At 34.7% G+C, this 7,954-nt stretch overlaps 1 pseudogene; it reads left to right on the forward strand.

Moving 5' to 3' along the window:
- The first annotated feature begins 2,303 nt into the window (after nucleotides 1–2,303).
- On the forward strand, nucleotides 2,304–6,114 carry LOC103250282 (annotated as a pseudogene).
- Nucleotides 6,115–7,954: the final 1,840 nt, after the last annotated feature.

Below are 7,954 nucleotides of genomic sequence, written 5' to 3' on the forward strand. Positions count from 1 at the left end.
AGGAAAGAGATTCACAGTTTCTGTGAGTAGATGTCTTCTAGTCAACATCATATAGCAACAATGTTTACTTTTTGTGTTTTCAACTACTTAGGGGAAATTCCCATTACTCTGGTTTCAATACCCTTTAAACAACCAACGTTATTCTAGATTATTGCCACACTTATGCTACTGATTATAAACTTAAGTGTACACTTGCTAGAATAAAGGAAGACAGGTTGAGATTTATGGGAAGCCTTTTCCAGACAACATACGGTGTCATACTTTTGAATAATCCTATCTGGTTACGTTTGAATAGTAAAAGAGAGACGTTAGTGTGAAAATTTTAGTGCTGTGTGCATTTAGAACCAAGGCAGGTGGCCATGACCAAAAGCCACCATTAGTCTTGGTAGTGTAGCTCATCTTTATGTCTTTGCTGGATTAATTTTGTATTGCTGTATAACAAATTACCACACGCTTGCAGCTGAACACAACATGGGTTTATTAGATGGCAGTTTATTATGTCAGAAGTTCAATATGGCAAAGCTGTGTTCTCTGCTCAGGGTCTCACAAGGCCAAAGTCAAGGTGTTGGAAGAACTGAGTTCTTGTTTAGAGATTTGAAGGAAAAATCTGCTTTTAAGTTTACACTTGTTGGCAGAATTCAGTTCCCAGGACTATAAGACTGAGTACCCTATTTTCTTGCTAGCTGTTAGCTGGGGGTATGCTCTCAACTTTTGGTGGCTGCTCTAACATTCTTTCCATGTGCAGTCCTCTGTCTTCAAGCCAAAAACCTTGTTTCAATGTTTATTTTTTTCGTGCTTGGAATCTACCTGACTTCCTCCTCCACTACTCACCACTCACCAGAGAAGTACTCTGCTTTTAAATGACTCGTGATTAACCAACTGATTAGTAAACTAATTACATTTGCAAAAATCCCTTTTCTCATATAATGAAACATAATCACAGGAGCAATATCTCATTGCAGTCACAGGTTCTGCCCACAATCAAGAAGTGGGAGAGATTTTATAAGAACAGAGGTCATAGAGGGTCAGTTTAGGTTCTGCCTGCCAGAGAGACACACAATTTATTGTGTAGTTACTTTTTAATTTTTTGAGCAAATTCTAATAAAATAAGCTTCATAAATATAATTTATGTTTTAGTTTAGTTTAGCATGTTTTGTGGTAGACAGCTTTATGGAAACCTACCCCTAGAGTTTGAGTAAGATGAGAGACTGAATAAGAAATCTGACATATTCCATTTCTTAGAAATAAACATTTAATAGGAACTTATAAACAGAAGCCATGTCTGTGTCTTGGACAGTGGCAAGACAAATGGTGGATCTTCGTGCCATTACCCTCCAGACCCAAGACTTGTATACCATGAAGAAACAATAATTCAGAAAGGATGTGTAGAACAGTTGAAGTATGATAACATCAAGGTTGTTTGACCTAAGGGCAGTGTTTATGATAAGTATGTGCTCTTATACAAGGAATACTAGATCAACTGGAAATCTTAAAGGCCTCTCTAAAACCAATCAATCAGAAGTTAACATGGCAGCTTCACATACAAGATGGAGTTGCTTTAACCTCCATATAGCATTACTGAAAGAATTTCTTTGAAAGGACAAAGCCCTTCAAATACATTTGAAGTAAAATGGAAATGTCATTTCATCAACTGGATTTAATGTAGTATGGTACAAGGATAAATCTATTTTAATCCTATTTCCCACTCTCCCTTTATATATCATACAGATGAGAATTTTCTGTGGTTCTGAGTGAAATTTTGATTAGCTACAACAACTTGAAAAGCAGCTTTTATTACAGTATAAAATACATACAAAAAAGTTGATCACTATGTTTTCATAAAACAAATGCAACTGTGTAATCAGTGCCCTGCAAAAAAACCAAAATAATACCAACACCTTAAAAACCTAACTTGTACTCCACCTCCTTCCCCCAACTAGACTTACTCTGTTCTTACACATTTAACTGCAATTTCATCCACTGGATATTTGGTTGTTCTCACAAAATAAATTTATCTTCTAGGGTTTTATATGCATCTAGATGAATTCTTGCTCATAGTCTCTCAAATTGTCTTCAGGGTGGCTTTAACGTATGGGTTCAGTTATCTTCCCCACCTCTAAAAAAAATACTTGTCTGAATTCACTCATTGGCAGGATGAACCCTGGTGCCCAATGCAGCCTTCTTTCTTTGCTTTGTCATTCTAAGTCAAGCCATACCTTCTTGCCTTTAGAGTTCACGTCCCTCAAACAAAGAGGGTAAACATCACATATTCTGAATGATTTCCTTGAAACCCCTTCTGACACATGACTGAAAGTGGGAAAAGTAAAGCTTCTTTCCATTTCAGGTGAGGGGAAAGCATGTAGGTGTTTACAACTCTCAACAAAAATGACTTTTGGTCATTTCAGCTTTGACACATACATGTATTCAAAGCAGGAAGCAGGTTTAGGATTAAAAAAATAGTGTTGGCCACTTCTACTTTTTTTTTTTTAACCTATCCTGTATAGAAGATCTAACACGGCACTTCAGAGTGTGATAGTGGTTCAGGTCTATTATTTTGTTCTTATGCTTTAGTGGGGTCTCAGATGAAACAACAACAGAAACTCATTTTGACATGCTGTTACATGAATTTACTATAAAGTTAGGAAAGTGTTTTATAAAGAGGAGATCCTTAGTAGAAATTGTTTTGGTACTTGATTTTCCTCAGTCAGCACTGTTAACCAATAAATTGTCTGCTAGTTGATTGGCATTTTGTCATCAGATTAATTTCTCATTATTTTCAGTCCCTTATTCCCTACTTTTCATGGCCCTCAAGGTATAACCTGATAAATGGCTAAACTTCATTGAAAAATAGGTGATTGTTTTAGTAAAGGAGTTATTAATCATTTTAAAATTTTACCTTTCTTTTCCTGAAGTAAAACTATACTGATATTGGAAGAACTTTGCTTTTTAGCATATAAAACTATGTACAACACTTTGTTCTCATGATAACAACATGAAAACACTAGAATTAAAAAAAATCACATTTTATTCTACAGCGATCAGATAGCAGAGAACACAGTGAAGCCTTGGCAAACTGAATACCGAAAGGAATGAGCTGTTGTTAAGGAGTGAAAGGAGCACTGTTATAACTTCTATATATGAGGGCAAGTGTTTTATTTGGATTCATGGGAGTGAAAGAGTGGGTATAATATATATGGAGAGATTATAGGGACAAGGAAAAATCAGCTACATCTTTAAAGATAATATGGGTTACATAACAGATTGTTACTGAGAAGATGGGGCAGTGGAGAAAGAGCTTGAAAGCAAAGTGAATTCATGTAGTTTTATGCACTTTTGAGGTGATTAGTCTTTAGGGCCAAGTGAGAGTTAAATCCAAACATGAATCAAACCTATCTGAGACATTGGTTCACCTCTCACACCACCTAGCTCAAATGCCATGAAAAATAAAGTGATCAACCCCATAATGACAGAGGTATAGGAAGGTACAGATAGGGCTAACAAAGATGAACTTAATCTAATTTACATTATAGTTTAGTGAGTTCTAATTCAACTTGACTTGCAAAAATCTAAATCATTAGTCACTTGCTGTAGCTGTCAGACAGAAGTAAAAGCTTAAATTCTCTGGAAGATAAATAAAATAAAACAAAAATAATTGTATGTTAGCTTCTACTTTTCCTTTGCACAAAATACATAGAATTCAATTAAAACATATGAAACAGCCGGACTCGGTGGCTCAGCCTGTAATCCCACGCCTTTGGGAGGCTGAGGTGAGTGGATTGCCTGAGCCTGTGGGTTCGAGACCCGCCTGGGCAGCGAGACCTCATCTCTACAATAAATCAAAAAATCAGCCGGGCGTGATAGCGCATGTCTGTAATTCCAGCTACTTGGAAGGCTGAAGCGGAAGGATCGCCAGAGCCCAGCAGGTCGAGGCTGCGGTGGCCGGGAGTGGCCACTGCACTCCAGTCTGGGTGACAGAGTGAGACTCCAACTCAAAATCAAAACAAAACAAAACATATGAAACATTTAAGAAAGCAAGAAAATGTGACCCAAATGCAAGAGAAAAAGTAGTCAATAAGAACATACCCATGTAGACTCCATCAGCTGCCCTTGAGATGGGAAGAGTGCCCACTGAAATCACAAGTGTCCTTGTAAGTGAAGGGGGCATTCAGGAGAATATCAGAGTCAGAGAGAGATTTTAAAATGCTATGCTGCTGTCTGTTTAGATGAAAGAACAGGCCATATATCAAAAAATGAAGCAGTCTCTAGAAACTGTAAAAAGTAAGGATAAGGTTTCTTATCCAGGATATCTCCCCAAGTATATGGATCCTTCCTCCAGAAGAAATGTAGCACTGCTAACACCTCGATTTTAATTCAGTAAAACTCATTTTGGACTTCTGACCTCCAAAATTATAAGATAATAAATTTGTGTTGTTTAAGCTACTAAATTTTTGGAAATTAGTTCCAGTAGCTATAGAAAACTAAAGACAAAACTACAACTATTACTAATGATATGTTAAAAAATTATAAGAAAGAATGGATAAATGAACAAAAAATAAAGAGTAGTGAAAGAAAATAGAAACTGTAAGAAAAAACAAAGGGAGCACTCTGGATCAGAGAAATACAATGTCTGAAATAAAAATGTTATTGGATGGACTGAATAGTAGGCTAGCATGCACAAGAAGTCAACTTGAAGGGAGGACAAAAGAAATTGTTCAAACTGAATTACAGTGAGCAATAAATAAATAAATCAGGGACTTGTTGGATGATATCAAGAAATTTAGGTCCTAGAAGAAAAAGTGAGAAAGACTTTCATATCCAGAATATTTCAATTAATAATGGTCAAAATTTTTCCAAATTTAATAAAAAGTATTAACCCATAGATCTGAGAAGCTCAATGAATGCTAAGCAGAATGAACGCTCACACAACACAAACACATGCACACATGCATTAACACACACAGGCACGTGAAAACCAATCTGATTGAAATCAGAGCAAAAGAGAAAAATATTGAAAGCAGCGAGAGAATAAGAACACAATACACACAAGAAAATAACGATCAAATTATGCCTGACTTTTCATCAGAAACAATGAAAACCAGAAGTCAATGCAATGGTACCTCTGAAGCACTTAGTGAAATGAAACAAAAGCAAGAACTGAAAAGAGTTATCATATTAATTCTGTACATAGTTAAAATTGCTATTCAAATATAAAGTTATTTTTTCAGATAAGCAAAAGTTGAAAGATTTGTCAGCAGACCAACACAATAGATATCTTAAAGGAAGTTCTTCAGGTTAAGAGATCCTGTAAACCCAGAAACTTAGATGTACAGGAAGGAATAAAGAGTGATGAGAATGGTAAATGAGTGGGCAAGTATAAGAAAATCATCTATGTTTTCAAAAAAGTTTTATTTAACAGATAATTGACTGCTTAAAGCAAAAGTAATTACAATTTATTTTGAGTCATACGATTAATATACAAGAACTAGATATAGCAACAGCATAAAGAACAGGAAGAGAAACACTGAAAAACACTACAGTATGTTTTTTAAAAATCTTATACTTAAACTGGTATAATGTTAAATAAAGTTAGATTATTATGAGTTAAGAATGTATAATGTTATTAATAGAACGTTTATTAAAATATTAATATTACAACAAAGAGAAAATAAAGGTGATACAATGGATTAATTTAAAAGCAAGCTTATTGAACTAAAATAAAGGAGAAGCAAGGAAACAAATAACAAATAGGAGATATAGAAAACAAATCTAGGCTGGGACAACTGCTCCTACCCAGCAACCCTCGGACACCAGGACTCTAAGTTGGTGTCAGTTGTACCAGTGAAGGAGAAGAAACTCATGGATGTCAAACTAGAGGAGCTTCCAAGCTGGATGTTGATGCAGGATTTTACCCCTAATGGCATTGTTGGAGCCTTTACAAGAGGTTATATCCCCTCTACTACAACAAGTCCATCAACATGAAGAAAGGGAGCATCTCTGGGGTTTCTATGGGGCTGGTGGCTTATGTGCTTTTCAGCAACTGCCTTTTTTTACAAGCAGCTCAAGCATGAGCTGCTACGCAAGTACCACTTAAGAGGGTACACTCTGCTCTCCTGATCATGACCTCTTTGGCCCAACACTCCTCCATGAGGAACTTGACCATTGATGAATCCTTGCATACCCTAAGGAGAACACCCTAATAAAAGATGACTGGTACCTGTGGAAAAAAAAGAAAAAAGAAAACAAACAACAAATACAATAATGGCAGTCTTAAGCACAACTTTAAAAATTATACTTAAGAACTAATAATTATATTCCATGTAAAAGCTTTAAAGACTTAAAAAGCTTTAAAGACTTAAAAAGTACAGATTATTAAAAGGGATAAAATTGCAAAATCCAACAATATGCTACTGACAAGTCATCACCTTAAATAGAAACACCCAGATCGGCTTAAAAACATGGAAAATGAAAAAATATATTTTATGTAATTCCTAATCACAAGAACATTTTTGTGGCTACATCAATGTCAGGCAAATTGGATATTAATGTAAGGAGTATTACAAGAGATTAAGAAGAACATCACATAATAGCCAATTCATTACATTGATGTAACAATCCTTACTGTACATGTGCCTAATAATACGAGCTTCAAACTAAATGAAGCAAAAATTGTCAAAATTAAAGGGAGAAACAGACAAATATTGGAAATTTTAACACTATCATCAATTGATAGGACAAATAGAAAAGAATGCTATAAAAATAAAAAAGATTTGAACAATACATTCAACAAATTTAACATAATTATTATCTGTAGAACACTGTTTCTAACAACTGTAGAATACGTATTTTTTTAATAAGTGCTCATGAAATATTTACTTAGATAGACTGTATGCTGGACCACAAAGCAAGTCTTATTATTTAAAACAATTAAAATTGTGCAGGATATATTTTAGTATCAAACAAAATTAAATTGAAAATCAATAGCAGTAAGATATTAGAAAACACTAAAATATTTGCAAATTAAGTAGTGCATTGTGAAATAGCCCCTTTTGGTAAAAAAAAAAAAAAGGAATTACAAGTGAAATTAAAAATGTTTTAAACTGTGTCATAATTAAACACAGCACGGAATTACAGGCTGAGCCACCAAGCCCAGCTAACCACTGATCTTATTACTACCTCTGTTAGTTTTGCTTTTCCAGAATGCCATATAGTTGGAATCCTTTTCAGATTGACTGCTTTCTCTTAATAACATATACTTAAGATTCCTTTATGGCTTTTCATGACTTAATACTTCATTTCTTTATGGTATTGAAAATATTTCATTGTGTGACTATCATAGTTTATTTACCCATTCACCTACTGAAGGACATCTTGGTTGCTCCCAAGATTTAGCAACTGTGAACAAATCTGCCATAAACTTCCATGTTCAGGTTGCTGTATGGGCATAAGTTTTCAAGTCCTTTGGATAAATATCAAGGAATGAGACTTCTGGAATGTATGGTAAGAGGATATTTAGTTTTGTAAGAAGCCTCCAAACTGTATTCCAAAGTGGCTATATTATTTTTCTTTATTACTTAGCAATGAATGAAAGATCTAGTGCCAGTATTCTGGATTTTAGCAATTCTAATAAGTGCATAGTGGCAGCTAATTGTTATTAATTTGCATTGCCCTGATGACATATGATGTGAAGCATCTTTTCATATGCTTTTTATTTTTGCCATCTGTATATACCTTTTGTGAAATGCCTGATAAGGTCTTTGACTCATTTATTTAGTCAGGTTGTTTTCTTTTTCAATTATTTATTTTGTTTTTTATTATATACATTTTCTTTATTTCAATAGCTTTGAGGGTACAAATAGTTTTTGGTCTGGGCTTCAAGTGTACCTGCCATCCCCACCTGTGTGCATTTTACCCAATAGGTAATTTTTCATCCCTCTATCCTTCCTTTCCCCTTTCT

The sequence above is a fragment of the Carlito syrichta genome, unplaced genomic scaffold, assembly GCF_000164805.1.
Source record: "Carlito syrichta isolate Samal-C Ts95f unplaced genomic scaffold, Tarsius_syrichta-2.0.1 Scaffold127520, whole genome shotgun sequence".
Taxonomy (NCBI): domain Eukaryota; kingdom Metazoa; phylum Chordata; class Mammalia; order Primates; family Tarsiidae; genus Carlito; species Carlito syrichta.